Source organism: Salvia hispanica, unplaced genomic scaffold, assembly GCF_023119035.1.
Source record: "Salvia hispanica cultivar TCC Black 2014 unplaced genomic scaffold, UniMelb_Shisp_WGS_1.0 HiC_scaffold_847, whole genome shotgun sequence".
NCBI classification, from domain to species: Eukaryota; Viridiplantae; Streptophyta; class Magnoliopsida; order Lamiales; family Lamiaceae; genus Salvia; species Salvia hispanica.
This window is the reverse complement of record NW_025952629.1, coordinates 1-15,803: the sequence shown is the minus strand read 5'-3', so window position 1 is coordinate 15,803 and position 15,803 is coordinate 1. Positions and strand designations below refer to the sequence as shown.

The following is a 15,803-nucleotide window of genomic DNA, read 5'->3' as shown; positions in this document are numbered from 1 at the left end:
ATTCTCTCTAGCTGGACTTAGATAGCTGAATAATTCTCTATTTCCAACCCTCTCGGTTCTTCTATGATTTTGAGCTGATTAACGGGGGTTACCCCTTATCTAGTGAGCATTCACAAGATTTTTTTAAACAATTAAAAAAACTTGCACAACAAAAAAAAAACCAAGCACAAAAAACAAAATATATTACACTACTACCGGCGAGACCTCTCGACAACTCCGAGATAAGTCCTATAACACGTGTGTGCTTGAGTGTAAACTAAACTACCTAATTACTAAACTAAGAGTTAGAAAATATCACCTAAAATATACACTCCTTCGTCTTCAAAATCCGGACTTTGTTGATCATGTTGTAAGTTTTAGGTGGTGTTCTACAAAAGTGTAGAGATTTTCAGATTCGATGTTATGTATAAGTGTTGAGAATAAAGTTCTTAGAAAGGGAAAGACGGCCTCCAAATTGTAAAAGTCAAGGCTTTTGAAAATAAAAAAAAAAAAAGAAAAAAAAGTGAATAAAGTTAGAACTTCTATTGCTTGTTGAAGATATAATCTTGTCTAGAAAAAGATGTCAAGTTTGGTGGGTGAAAGTGTGGGTTGTAAAATGTTGTATTTTGTTTGATTCATTGGAAGAAAGTGGTAGAATAAAGAATTTGACACTCAAAGATGTAGTTTTTTGAGCTACTATCCATATTTATCCTTACCTTATCCCTAGCCCTATTACAACCTTTGAATAAAGATCTTAGACTTTATTGTTAATGCATTATGGGTGTTTTGTAAAAGGCTTGGAGTGACATGTCTTTCCGTGTTGAAATCTTTCTGTTTTATTGTTTGTTTTAATTTTGTCAACATCTTTCAAAACTAAAAATCAAACATTTGTTATGTTTTATAAGTATATTGTGTAAACCGGATAAGATATTTTAAAATACGCATCAAAGCTAGCAATATGAAAATGTACGAACTGCTTCAATTCTTATTATTTAGGGGAGGATATCAATAATTTCAGCAGCGAGCAGATATAAAAAACACACATGTATTCCTAACTAATTTCGTTTTTGCAGGAAGGAAGATGAAGAATGGTTCTCCCCCTTCTTTTGACAGAGATGATATGTTTGAGGCTTAGACAATACCTGTGTTCCGATTAATTTTCCATCCTTGTAGCAACTAGGCCGCTCTCAGCAGTCTTCAGTAACTGCATAGAATGAAGAAACCGTATCTCTACAATTAGTTTATTAAAATCATGTGAAGATGATCTGCAATTCGGGATCAGGATCTAAGTAATGGAGTATTTAAGTCTAGGTGACCTGTTTTTCCAAGCTGCTCTGCTATCTTAACAAAATCAGACCCTCCAACAACGCCAATAGCTACTACCTGAGAAGAGATAAGTGCAAAGTTTGAACCACATTGTCTTGTTAATTGTTATCCTCTACATATAAGCCTCCAACGAAACATCACTCAACAACGAACTTTCACACACCCTGTCAATGAAAAATGAAGTACCTTTCTAAGGTCCCGCATGAACTCTAACATCTTAGGAGTAGCCCCCTGCAGTTGGAAACACTAAATCAACTCATAACCGCCATAGTAGCATGTAAATGGACCAGAACAAATAGATGCAAACTGTAAGAGCCCAATAAGTTAGTATTCCTCTTTCAGAGTTAAATGGGAACATAAAGCTAACTAATTTGTAGTAGAATATTAACTTATGAAGGTTCTAGCCAAAATTGAGATAGTGCAGCTTCAATTATATCCACATTATATAGAAACTGGAAAGTAGAACAAACACAAAAAAGAAAAAACAGTTATACACACCTTTCTGGAGCGGTAAGCGTGCCATCGACATCAAAAAGGGCAATCACGCCAGGTCTCCTTACAGCCATAATTAATTTAAACTTTTCCTACTGCAATTCAAAATCCGATGCTTTCAACTTCCGAAATTCAATCACATTGATTGTTACACAAAAACCTGGAGTAAATTTAAAAGAGCAAATTTGATGACCTTGGCGAATGAAGCAACACGCAGTGAGATCCGAGGTCAGTGAACAGAGAATTTCAGAGATCTGAAAAGGGGTGGCAGTTGCACATGGAAGTGGCAAGTCTTTTTTTTTTTTTAATTATTATCATCAATGTAAAGCGCTTTATTTTATTTATTACCAATTTATGAATATAAACTAACACGCTATTTCAACTACTATTTCAACTTTCGTATGCATTTGCATCATAAATTGTTTGTCTTGTAAATTTACATTAATTTGCAAAAGAAAATGATTGTCCTCGTCCACTCCATACGTTGCTTATTCAATGAAAACAATCTAAAATCAAGCCTTGCATACAAGATTTGTTTAGAGGTAGTCATTTTAGAGTTGATATATTTGCACGAAACAACGAAAAAACATCAAAAAGAAAAAATCAAGGCTTGGCTTGTAGAACATGGTAGAATACTTTGTGAATTCTCAAGCTAACTTCAATTATGGCTTCACTGAACTTTTAGCTTCAGCTTCAAGAGTCAATCTGACGCCTTCTGCAAAACATGTCGGAGAAATACCTGTCGTCTGAACCAGCTTGGTGATATCCATGGAAATATCACAAGGCGACTTCACACCGCGATCAACCTGCATACTCCAAAGTTAAGATGGACGAGAGAGAGAGTCCTAAGATCCCCATGAATTAAGTGCTGAATTTCTCTTATATCATCAAACTGATTGAAGAAGAAAACACATTCTAGAAACATACTGATGAAGCCAAACTTGTTTGATCAATGAGGTACTATATCCCCTGGCATGCGCAACAGCCTCAGCCATTTGAACCCGTGACACCCTATCAGGTCCACCAACATTCAGAAGCAGCTGCACTTGTTTAGTCTCTGCACAACATTATCAATCAAAATTTGAAGCTCAAGCATGATAAGAGTAAAATTGATACATAAAAAAAAAAAAAAAAAAAAAGTAAAATTGATACATTTTCCCAGCAGGAAAGCAGCTCTATTCTGAAAACATTTACTACTAAACAAAGAAACTAAACTAAGTTCCAAAACCAACTCCACTAACCTGTGATCCATTGGTTTGTCAGTATTTGTACGAAGCAACAAGATCCTTCACAAAGATAGGCAGCGGAATTCATCATGAAAGAAATCCATTGGCTCTCCCTTAGCAAGAACACTATCCATCCACTGCACAAAAATACATAATAAGATCCTTCACATTGATGGCATAAGAAATGACTCTAATGAAACTCATTAAGAAAGCAGAACCAGTAAATAAAGGCATCACCTTGCTTTCAAAAGCAAGTCAGCCACTAGCAAGAATTTTATTTCTGAATGGATGTGTAGAAATGATTGTGAGATTACAATGAAGTTTTAAGTGCTAATGAAGATAAAAGAAGTAAAAGATAGTATTAGCAGTGTCTGTATGAACCTGGGTTGGAAGTGATTTGGGAACAGGAGAGACGGTTTGCGGTCCATAAATTATACTGCTTCTCAAAATTGCATAGTTTTGGCAGTGTGCAGATATGTACTGCTCTGCTTCGACTTTAGATTTACCATAAACATTAACAGGAACCGTCTCATCTTCTTCCTTATAGAATGATTTGGTTCCTTCATAAACTGCAGAAAATTCACATCATTTTATCTGAGCTTGGGTCCTTTTTATCTATTTTACTGCTATCAGATCTATGAAAATGGTGATAACTACAAAAAGTTAAAACTAAATTCAATCTTGAGGTGTTTCAAGCATGTGAACTTGGCAATGCTATTAGATTGAAGCATTGGGCACAGCCTTTTAAGTCAAATAATAAACATCGAAAATGGATCATAAGGCGACGAAGCAAGAGATCAACACAACCTAAAATATACTCCGTATAACAAAACAGCAAAGAGAATGCAATAATTACAAACTAAGACAAATGAGGTAGTAGTAGTAGTACCTAATGTTAGAATGAAGATCTCACAAAATCAGGAAATAACGTGTGATTGATTTGGGAGTATATTTGAGAATATATCATGCCAAAGATAGAGTATCTTTAATTGTAAAATTAGGTTTACCTTGTGTAGATATTTCCTAGCCTATAAATATATAGTCTCTGTATCATATTATTCATTGAATACAAGAATGATTTCTCCTACTCATATTTATCATGGCCTCAGAGCAGAAACACGATCCTAGGCTCAGAGAAATTTCATCATAGCCAATACCAATTCTCGACCGTTTCAGCCAAAATCAAGCCCAGATAAACCGAACCCTACATCAAAATCATGTCAGACACAGAAGAAGATACCAAAATAAATCCAGAACAGACAAAGAGTTTGAGGAACAGCAAAGGCATCACCGTAGCCTTCAAGTTGAATGGAAGGAATTACCCCATGGTCTCGACTGATGAAGGTCAAGATAGGGGGCAGAGGGGCGATCCATACATCCAACGATCCCCCAGAAGCAGGGAGCAAGGGATTCGACGAGTGGGAGGAGAACGATCTCGGGTTCTCATGGATCGTCGACAACATTGAAAACGAAATCGTCGCCGACTCACGCATCATCTGACATCAAGGCTCTATGGGACAATCTCCGGTCACGTTTGAGAACAAGGCGGATCGTTACCTCATTTACGACCTGGAAGAAAAAGCAATCAACATCAAACAAGGCGTCTCGATCTAGAGACGATACGAAAATTCACGGATTGTGGATCAACATAGATCGTGCCGAAACAACCTATCAACTGCTGTGATAAAGGATCGATCAATTTAACCCATTCGAACGACGCTGCCTGATTAAGTTCTTAACCGGATTGAATCAAGAGTAGACTGATTCGGCGAGACATTCTGAAGGAAGATCCACCCCCATCAGTGGAAGGCATATGGGAGGGGAAGACGGAGGCGGCTCGACGGAGCATCATGCCACCGGCGCGTTCTCACCCACCGGAGAAGCCAGCGGGGTAACGCCGATTCATCATTTGGGGAGAAATCGGTCACGGACTCGCAGCCATCGGACAAGGCCCGCGCCCGAATCAGCGTCCACCACACCGCGCACCACCGCCCCCACCGCAACCAGCCGGCCAGGAAATCAACGCCCGATCATAAAAATTATGGTGTTCCCACTGCGGGAAGCAAAACATACGGGGAAACGTGCTTTAAACGTGTGGGATATCCAGAATGGTGGGAAGAACGGCGAGGGCGAGGCGGCGAGGCAACGGCAGAGGGGAACGGAGATGGAACCCCCCCGGGCTGACACCGGAGTTCAGGGGGAATCAAACGGACCAGTGACGGAGAATCAATTGACCGCGGCAACATCGGGGGCGCTGGCAATTCGCTAGAGGGCAGGAGTTTCAGGCGGAAGTTTTCGAACCCTAATTCAGTTTTTAATAAATCCTACTTTCTCCCCTCGGGGTTTAGAAAATATCAAAGGACCCCATGCTATTAGATCTTGGCCCCCTGATTATTCAAATTAGAAATTTGAACCCAGGCTGTGCAGAAAATTCGAAATTGCCCCAATTATATGTCTACCAATAAATTTGCACCCCTACTAGAAAATTCCGCTGCATTTCATGTTTATAGTAATACTGATAAATGTTCAAGGGATGGATATTTGACGTGGGGCAACCGATACCATGACTCCGACATAGATGACTTTATTATCTTTAATGATGTCACGAAATCATATATTAAGACGCAAATGGGAGTTGATTACGCGAGGGGTCTCGGCACTATTGAAATTTCACCTAATCCGACTCACGAATTGTTTATATGTCCCACTTTGTCTCGAGACTTATGTCTATTAGTCATGTGACTAGGAGTTAAATTGTACGCTTCTAATGCATCCCGATTTTGATTTTACGATATTCCACGAGGAGGATTCTTGGGGGGCACCGAGAAAGAGGACTCACTACGTGACGAGATAGCTCAACATGGGAATGCCGGGTCACGATCCCCGAAACGAAATTGCCTCGGCACCGAAGACAGGACACCCTTCTCCCGATTATTTTAAATTGCTTTTTCCAACCTTTCAATTCCTTCGATTTTTCTTGGAAACTGTTTTGGCCAAGAGCCATAAACCATTTAAACCTACAAATACTGTATGAAATCCATGTTTTCTTTAGTACACTGATGTTCGGGTCCCCTAATTTATTGGGGGGAAGGTTTTTCGTTTTTTTTGGATTTTTTTAAGGTTTGTAGGGGAGAATGACAGGATTTCTTTCTAAAAAAAATAAGCCCGACGTGTTTGATAAATTCCCCCCCTTTTTTAAATTAACCCAAACCAATATCATACCACATAAAAACCTTAGGTGGGATAATGGGGGGGAGTTTGAAAATGAAATGAACCCAATTTTGAAAGAAAGGGTGAATCCAAAAACCTCTTTTTTTTACACCCAAACGAAGGGGTGGGCGAACGGAAAAATCGAACAATCCTAGAAATGCCCCAAAACCCATTGATCGAATCAAAAGTCCCCACATATTTTTGGCCGCCTATATACCCCTTAACCCCCCAAAACCAAAAACCCCTAAACATAAAAACCCCCTTTGATGCCCCACCCAAAACAACCCAAAACCCCGACCATCAAAACCTAAACCCCAAAGTTTTTGGGATTCTTAAACCCATATTCCAAAACTTTTAACAAAACCAAATTGTCCCCTGTGCAACCAAATGTGTTTTTGGGGGGTAGGGGACAAAAAAAAAGGTTACAATGTTTTGATCCTTCCCCCCGAAAAATCACCCCCCTTGAACCGAAACTTGGCCAATTTTTCTACCACCCCCCCCCAATGGGGGGAGAAAGGGTGGAAATTAAAAGGGGGACTATCTAATTTGGGGGTTTGGCCCTTTTCCCCAAAAACTCCTCAAAGGGTTTCCAAAAAAATCCGGATAGCCCGCCCCCGGCAAACCCGCCGACGTTTGAGCCGCCCCCTCTACCCCCGAAAGGGCCCCGGGAACCAAAATTTAATTTTTCCAACCCAAACACCTTGGGAAAGTTCGGTTATCCCCCCGGGCCTTTTTCAGAACCCCGAGAGGAAAACAACCCCGGGGATGGAAAACCCCGGGAAAAAATATGTTTTTCCTTGGGGGAATTACAAGAAAATTTTCCCCCCAAAAAAGGCTTCCCCAAAAAAAGATAAAGAAAACCCGTAGGAAAAGTGGCCCCAAAGGAAAAGTCTCCCCAAATGGCCGGGCCCGGGGAAATTTTCCCCTTTAAGAAGAAAAAATCCCCCCCGGCCGGGGGAGGAATGGAAACAAAAGGGGAGTGGGGAACCCTCCCCCGAGATGAGGGCATTTCATAAAAAACAACACGGGGTTAAACAACTACTAGAGGAGTCAAGACGGTCAGGTAGGGGGTGTTCACAAAAAAGAAGCCCGGAGGAAAGAAGAGAGGTATAAGGCACTTTTTTGGGGAAAGGGGGGATATCCCCGGGCATATGGGTTTGGATTATGTAAACGTTCTCCCCGGCTAAGATTAATACCGTGAGGGTGTTGTTCTCAATTTTTTTAATAAGGTTTGGCCATTTCCCATGGGTTTGATGTGACTAATCTTTCCTACACGGGGAATTCCCAAAAACCCCTTTTATTTAGGAACCACCCCCGGGGTTCACGGGAGATTTCCCGGTGAGGGGGTTTGTCAACTAAAGAAGACACTCCGAAGTTTGGGCATGGAGCATGGTTTGGGAGATTCGGGAGGTGATGAAGAATGAGTACAAACGGGAGTAATTGATCATACTTTGTTTATCGAAAAAAGGGGGAAAAAATTAGGGGCCGATTATATATGGGGGCGACATGATCTTTTGGGGATGATAAAGGGAGTTTGGGGAAAAAGGAGAAGAATCTATTTCACGAGTTCGAGATGAAAGATCTAGGCCTTAAAAAACTTCTTGGGGTAGAATCTTTAAAATCTAAAAATGGAATCTTCATAAACCAAAGGAAATATATACTTGATCTGTAAAGGAAAATAGGGGTTAAAAGGCCCCCCCGACCGGGCACTCCCATGGTGCAAAATCATGGATTACAAAAGAAAAGGCAAGACGGCAGGGGGGAGATTCCAGTAGTGGGAAAATTGATCTACCCTCTCACCAAAACCGGATTTGCTATGCTTGGGGTAGTGAGTCAATTTATGCAGCACCACAAGAGGAGATTGGGGCGGTTTTGAGGATCGGCGGATATTTGAAAGGAATTACCAACAAAGGGCTCCGTTTTGGAAAAAAATGGAAAATGGGGATAAAGGTTTTTCGATGCATTCGGGGAAAACCGGGAAAGGAAAGGGGGAAAACCCCCCGGGGACTTTTCCTTTTTAGGAGGTAATTTGTGACAGGGTAAAAAAGAAAGGGGGTGCATCTCTAGTCTTGGGAAACCCAATTGGAAAGGGAAACAAAAGTGGGCCAAGAAATTTTGTGGCTTGGGGGTTATGACCGAAGGGTTGGGCCTTCGATCGACCCTTCCCTCGTGAGCTGTTCCGTGATAACAAAATGAAAAAAATTGGGATTTCGAAAATCCGGGGCAACACGATAGAACAAAACATGTGGAAAGATCGGCATTTCATAAAGGAAAATTGAGGGAAAGGTGGTGGAAATGCCTTTTTGTCAAAATTTGAAGATCAACCGGGCATCTTGAAAAAAAAGCAAAAAAACTAAAAATCGTTTTTAAGAAGGCCTTTTCGAAGCTAAACATCGGGAAAACCCATGACTTAGCTTGAGGGTGTGTTAGAATGAAGATCTCACAAAATCGGGGAAAAAACGGTTGATTTTTGGGGAATTTGGAATATATCAGCCAAAGATAGAAAATATCTTTAATTGAAAAATTTGGGTTTTCCTTGTGTAGATATTTTTTTTAGCCTATAAATATATAGTCTCCGTATCATATTATTCATTGAATACAAGAATGATTTCTCCACTATATTTATCACCTAAGATAGTTTCTACTACATGAAAAAAAGCAGAAACACATATGACTTAACCTTGGTCAGTAGACAAATGAATGAGCAGACAGCTCTTTCCAAAGCTCGATAACCATTTCACAAGACCAGTTGGCACATTTATCGACATTGCAGCTTCCGGATCCATCTCACAGACGCCAGGGGCAGATAGAGCAGCACAATTGATCACCACATCAGGCTGAAAACCAATTCAGTAATTACTCTTTATATAAAAGAGGTCAAAGTTTTGAGAGAGACGATAATCCAATTACAACTTGTTCTTTCAAAATAATCACTTCATATAGATCACTAATTTAGGAACTGCGGAAGCAAACAACAAATAAATTGAAATACTAGTAGTTTGCTGAATGTAAAGCATTAGCTAGTCATGAATTTGGGGGGAATAAAAACCTGAGCGAAGGGGTGGGAGATGGCATCGAGGCCGTGGCAGGTGCGTAAATCGAGGGGAAAGAAAGAGCATGAGGAATGGCATTGAGTAGCGGTTGAGGAGGAGCAGAGTGGTGCGTGAAAGCCAGATCAAGTTGAGAATCTGCATCGGCAAATGATTGCAGGAGGTGCTGCCCCAGGTAGCCTGTGCCTCCCACTATCAGCACTCGCTTCTTGCTCATCTCAGATTTTTCATGTCTAATCAAATCAAAAGGAGAGGGTTAGTAGTGCAAGATAAGTCGCTATACGGTATTAGCAATTTTATTTAAATGTTTTGGCGATTGAGGAATTTGATACGTTTAATCCAAGTTTAGTTGCATCAGAGGAAAAAAATTATTTCATATTGGTTATAAAACAATGGAGTTAGATCACTTGCATCGGTGCCCAATGCTAAGGCGGGCGCCGTGCCAACCGGCAGCAAGCAGCCGACGAACGTTAGGTCGCGGCCGATCTTCGCCGATCCATCGGGCGTGAGATCGGGCGCCATTGCTACACAACGCCGAGCCCGATCTCGGAAAAAAATTTAATAAAAAATCAATTTCTAATTATAAAAACCGATTTTTAATTCTAAAAAATCAATTTTTATATTAAAAAATCATTTTTAACTTGAAATAAAAACTATAATTTCACAACGATCCATACTAAAAGGTGGATCCATGAATTAGTGAAAGAATATATTTTGTAGAATATAATCCTCCATACTAAATCCTCCATACTAAATGAGCAAGTTTTGCATTGCTAGAGTTAACCTTTTATAGATAGTTTAAGCTCACTCCAACTTATCAGATTGGAGGACAAATTGTTTTATAGATAGGTTTTCAACTCCAAATATCTTTGTGATTTCGATGTGGGACAATTGTTTTACACTTAAAAGAGAGTTTTTGTTGCTTTATGTAAATAATTGTTTGATTTCAATACATAATCTATGTTTAGCTTAATGGTAAATGTATATTGTAAAATTATAGATGTTGTGTGTTCAAGCCCCAAACTCAACATATTCTTTTTATTTTGACCTTTATTATTATACTTTTCCCATTTTATTCGATTAATGTAAGTGTTTTATTTAAATTTATTGTGTTCTATAATAGTGTATTTATATTTTTCTAATTTTTATTTGATTAAAATTAAATATGAAATTTATAAATTCTTTTTTAAAATTAAGTAATGCATGATTTTCATTTAATTTAGTATTTAACTTTTCTATTTATAATATGTGAAAATAAAAAAAAAATAACATTAAAATTGAAATGAAAAATGGATAAGAGATAGGACCACAAAGGACTCCACATCAGACAAAGATAAAGATGGATGTAAACCACTAGGCTCCCACTAGGCATCCATTGTGGATGCTCTTAAAAAAATCAAAATATTTAAAAATTGATTTTCAATTAAAAAAAAATATTTTCCTATTTCCCCAATAAAATATATCCGTTTTTCTCCACTTTTAATTCATTTTTCATTATTTTTATCCCAAAATTCACATTACATCTATAAATCCCCTAGTTTTCACACAAATTTTACACAATTCTCTCTAAATTCTCTCACCAATTGTCTCTAAATTCTCTCATCAATTCTCATCTAAATTCTCACTCTTTCACTCTTGCATAAAATGTCCAGCCCCGGCGATCACCCTTCCGACTCCCGCGATGGAACCACGAATGATTCGGCTCATCGCCATTCCCTACCCGAAAATGGATTTCGCCCCACTTCAAACCCAAGGGTTTGTATATTTCGGTGGTAACGGCCTTTTCCCGGTGACAAAGATGCCACCGAGGCTATACGGTGGACCCCAACGCGATTCCGTACACTCCGTAGGAGAGGAGTAGTTATTCAAAGCATATTTGGAAATCTCTGAAGATGCGGCCGACACGAACCCAAAACCGGACAAGTTTTGGGCGCGCCTCGCCGGTACAATGCCAACCGACCGGATGGAACCATCGAGGAGGAGAGTAGATGCGCAGCCCGGGAAAAGCCAATGATGAAATCCAAAAATCCCAGTGATTACCTCCAAGAACAACGATCGGCGGGGAGCCACACGGGCGAGGTTAAATCATCACCGGGCCACCATGTCGACCTACCATTCGGTCAGAAAACCATTCAGCATCTCAACGCCTGTGAGCGTGCCATCATTCGAAGCTGAGGTGTCGCATCCTCCCGAGCTCCTCCAAGAAACGCCCAGGTCGGGATCCCTATCCGACGCCGGCGAGGATGAGGTGGCTTCCGCTACCGGAGCTCACTTGTGCCGACGCGGCCCGAGAGTTCCAACACCCCCTCAGAAGGGAAAAAGCGCACCGGGGACCTCCCACTCCCCGCTTCCCCTTTTGCCGCTCTCCCCCCCCACAACTCGTGGGTCCTTTAGTCAAATCATATGGCCGATCATCTCGATGATCCGAGCAACTGATTCACATCACGCAAAGATACGAAACTCTCCGAGCTCAAATTTGGGGGTACCGCCATCGGCTGGGCTTTTTTTAAATTTCAATGATGTATTTTTTAGGATTTAATTATGTAATTTTTAAGTTGTAGGATTTTAATTATGTATTTTTTTAGGATTTTAATTATGTATTTTGTAATTTTTTAGTAATTTGTAATAGTATTTTAGGTATTTTTAATGCATTTTAATATTGTGGAAATATTTTTATTTAAATTGAATAATAGAATGGTGCGACCCTGAGATGTTCTTGCGGAAGAGCAAGAGTAAAAAATGAATAAATGTGGAGTCCTGGTAAGCCCACATCCATGCTCTTGTACTACTACTCTAACAATGGATATACTCCATTTTGTAGTACTATTCAAGAAGTCTCGAGAGAGTAAACAAGTGTTCAAACTAAAAATGTCGAAGATGAGATATAGTTGCATTGAATGTTACAAGGTTGATTTCAACCTAGATACGTAGTTATTATGATTTTCATCGACTTTATAAAAACCTATGTAATCTCGAGTAGTTGGCTACTTTCAAAATTCATGGATTGTGATAATCGACGATGAGAGTGGCCACCAAGCGAAGCTGCCATTTTGTTTTGGAAATTTGAATAGATTATTACTATTGAGAGCATCCGCATCACCATTTCGATCGGGTTGGACTCGTCCTCGCGAGACGAGCCGGCACGAGATACCGATGCAACCCTCGCGCCGTCGCGTGTCCTCCGCCTCGATGAAGCTAGCGAGCTCGGCGCGGCGTGACGCCCACTCGCCGGCCCGCGAGTGGACGTCGTCATGCCGACAATAAATAATTTTTAAAAAAAAATCGATTTTACAAAAAAATTAAAAATTAAAATTTTAAAACGGAAGATCACTATTTGAATTTAAATTTATTTTTCTTTTTCTATTCTATAAACACTCCCATTACCTCTTTCATTTCATCACTATCATATCATCTCTTTCCTCTCCAATTTCCAAAATTGTCCCAGGATGGAAACTCCGGCGCGAGGGCGGCTACGACTTGAACACGTTTGTCCGTCAACCGGGGGCATGTACAATGTTTTGGGTGCTTTCGGTTTGTCGCGGGCACCCAAGGCCAGTCGATGCCAGCGTACCAAACACAATCTTTTCCAATTGATGCATACTATCGTCCCTCCGGCCCGAAGTATGGGCAGACGCAGGATTATCCCAAATTAGTGAGAATGTTCTGGAGGAACACACTCCGGAAAACCTTCCGACTGGAGCTAGAAGAGGAGGACAGAGGTGGAAGCTCCGCCAGCGTGGATTCGAAAAGAGGAGGAAGACTAGCGTGGAGGACGTAGCCGTCATCCATGCAACCGCGTGAGACGATGGCTCTATTCCACGCTTGGATTAAGACGTTGTACGATCCCATCGCTGGGAATCAACAATCCCGCAAGTGTTTTTGGGATAAGGTCACCGATGTATACAACGAGCGAAAGCCGAGGGGGACCTTCACCATACATGAAGATGCTTCGCAGCCATTTTGAGCGAGCCAACAAAGATATCAAATATTTTGTGGGATCTACAAGCATGAGCGAGAATTACCGGAGCGTTGAGCCTATTCGAGAGCGGCTTGCGCTTTAGCGTACACGGCAAAGATTTCAAATTTGCCGATGTTTGGCAGTCGGTTAAAGAGCTTGATAGGTGGGCGGCGGTGTCCATCCCAAGACGGCTCGAGCTCGAACGCACAAAGCACACGACGGTGGTCAATACTCGTCTAGTGAGGGCGGGAAGGCAGCTCACAAGAGATTGAGTTCCCGACATCCGATGCAGGGGGCTCCTCTGGTACACAACGTCGGCCGTAAGGGAACAAGGCGGCGAAGGCGGCTAGAGCTCGCGCAGAGGGCCGAGGAGAATCAAGTCGCGGCTCCCAAGGCACGCCCCGCCTTCCCTAATGTCTATGTACTTCACCGCCACGATGGCGACACTCCCGCATGACGCCGACCAATATCAAGCCCATTTTGCCGGCATTGCGTATCGGCAAGACAACTTGGTATTCGCTCAAACGGGTGCACCGCCTTCGGGGATGATTCCTCGACAAGGGATTCTTGATGTCGGAAAGGTTATGATAAGGCTAATTTCATGCGTCGGTTATGTGGTGAAAAACACTTTATTTTCTCGGGTCTAACGCAGCTTTAAGCCGAGTGGTGAAGGAATCGCTAGATCCGAGAAGAGTGGGAAGCAATGGACTAGCGAAGAAAACGAAGGAAAGTGAGCAGAGTTGAAGAGAAAAAAAATGGCGACGAAGGGAGTCAATAGCGAGGGCAACAAAGACCATTCATACCTCGCTGGACCCACTTTACACCATATATAGAGGAGCATGCAACACACGCGGATATATGATTTGGCTCTCAGCTCACACACTCACACACACACTTGGAAAAATGGGAATTTGGGGTAGTTAAGGGTTTCTAGGGGTTCATCTTCGGCAAAGTTAGTGGTAACACCGCTCCTCACGGAGGCAAGAAACAAACAGTTTACATTCAGTTTTGCACTTTTATTCCGTCGAACTTCAACGTTTGGAAGTCGATTTGGTTGTTTGCTATTACGTTATCTATGCATTTGGTTTATGTCATGATGGTGTTTATTTAGTGTTGATTTATGTTGATTCGAGTTTTTTTGTTTGAGGTTTTATTTCGGCAGCTTGAATGTTACTCTGTTTTTGGATAATTATGTGCTTGATCGGGAAATAGGTTGTGGATCTGTGTTGTTGTTGTTGATCGGTGGTTGTTTGCTAACTCGTAGGCTATGGATATACTTTTGGTCGGAGTTTGTTTTGATGCTTGGATCCGAGTGGATTTAGCATCCGAGGTCTGATCCGACGAGTGGAATCAAGTTGTGCATGGATTTCGAACTTTTGCTCCTTTTCATTTTACTTGTCTAGTAGCCGTGGATCTCGCGTAGTTTTAATTTTTCTTCGTTTAATTGCTTTAAATTTCGTCTCGCTGCTTTCGATCCACGTTCCGCTCTGTTTCTACCGAAATTTTTATGCAAATTGTTGGAGAAGATGATGTCCATAGTTAGTACTTTAGTTAGTTGTTTTCCAAACTTTTCATCCGTACTTTACCTATTAAAATGGTCCCCACCGTCATTCATTTCCCAGGTCTAGGTAATTTAGAAAATAGTTTCTTAGATCTAGTGATTGTCTCGTTTCAGCTTATATGCATGATTTCGTTCGCCTAGATCTAGTCTTAGCGAGCGTATTTCACTCAAGTTTAGTTTAATTTCCTCAACCAAAATGCGATGGCCGCCAACCCAAAAATAGTCCCGAATCCTTGAGCATGTTTGATTGGCATTCATCTCGTGGATCGATCCCTACTTCCCGTGCTAATTTTAGTATACGTGGTTGAGGGTTTTGAGGAACGTATTCCTGTGTCCGACGACCGAGATCTTCCAACGATCGTGAGTTCCTAGACCCGTGATCTAGTGGATTCGTGGACCTAGGAGACTTGTTATTCCTTTCTCGTACTTGCCTAAACAAAAGAAAGTAGCGCACTTGTAGTTAGTAATCAAAGCTCGTTTTGTAGTGGGTTAGTGGCACCAAAGATCGTCGAAGGTAAGCTTTAGGCAACACATTGGTGATGGAAGAGAAACGCCCATTTATGGGGAATGTGGCCGAGTGTCGATAAACTCCATCTAATCTCATGTAGAGACGATCGATTTCGTGATGCTACGATGTCGATTTGTTCTTTGAGGGGGCACATGTATGGAATGAAGCGGTTGTGAGAGCTTTGTGTTTAACGAAGAAGAAACGGCAAATCGAGCATCCCGGCCGCCGAGCTCTAGAGAGGTGCATTATTTTGGTGTCCGGAGCGGAAAGGCTTTTCTCTACGATCAGCATTTAAGTTTTTGTGCGAAGGCTCCGTTGAAGTGGCGACAAACTCGATGGTATGGGGTAAGCTATGGAAACTAAAAGTTCCACCTAAAGTGAAGATCTTTTTATGGAAGGCATGCACAAATTTCCTTCCAACCAGGGGCCGATTGAGACACGCACGGAGGTTTAGAGAAATTTGCCCGGATGCAACTTTGGGGGGTTTTATCCC

General features: G+C 41.3%; 1 long non-coding RNA gene and 1 pseudogene across 1 annotated transcript; both read right to left on the bottom strand.

Moving 5' to 3' along the window:
* Nucleotides 1-1,150: 1,150 nt before the first annotated feature.
* LOC125200229 lies at nucleotides 1,151-1,703 on the bottom strand. Its single transcript, XR_007172694.1, has 3 exons — nucleotides 1,492-1,703; nucleotides 1,296-1,362; nucleotides 1,151-1,183 (listed from the first exon to the last, which is right to left on the bottom strand). It is a non-coding gene; the product is annotated as an uncharacterized LOC125200229 (long non-coding RNA).
* Nucleotides 1,704-2,432: 729 nt separating this feature from the next.
* Nucleotides 2,433-9,532, bottom strand: LOC125200228 (annotated as a pseudogene).
* Nucleotides 9,533-15,803: the final 6,271 nt, after the last annotated feature.